This window comes from Notamacropus eugenii, chromosome 5 (genome assembly GCF_028372415.1).
Source record: "Notamacropus eugenii isolate mMacEug1 chromosome 5, mMacEug1.pri_v2, whole genome shotgun sequence".
Taxonomy (NCBI): domain Eukaryota; kingdom Metazoa; phylum Chordata; class Mammalia; order Diprotodontia; family Macropodidae; genus Notamacropus; species Notamacropus eugenii.
The window spans coordinates 89,317,429-89,317,696 of NC_092876.1; positions in this window are offsets into that span (position 1 = coordinate 89,317,429).

The window sequence follows — 268 nt, forward strand, 5'->3', positions numbered from 1 at the left end:
AGGGTCAGAAGTGAAGGGATGCAGCTGGAACAGCTTAACTTTGACAACCAATATTTCATCTATAAGCTTTTACCACGGTGTTGGGTTCTGTGCTATCTCCACCTACTGGATTAGATTGCCGGGAGAAATTTTTGTGCCCTCTGGTCTTCATATCTCAATCTCCTCACTTTCCAGACTCAGACTGTGAGAAGTCCTCCTCGAGGCATACTCTACTGCTGCCCCCCTCCCCCATCTATAAAAGCCCTTCTTTGGCTTAGAGCCAAGACAC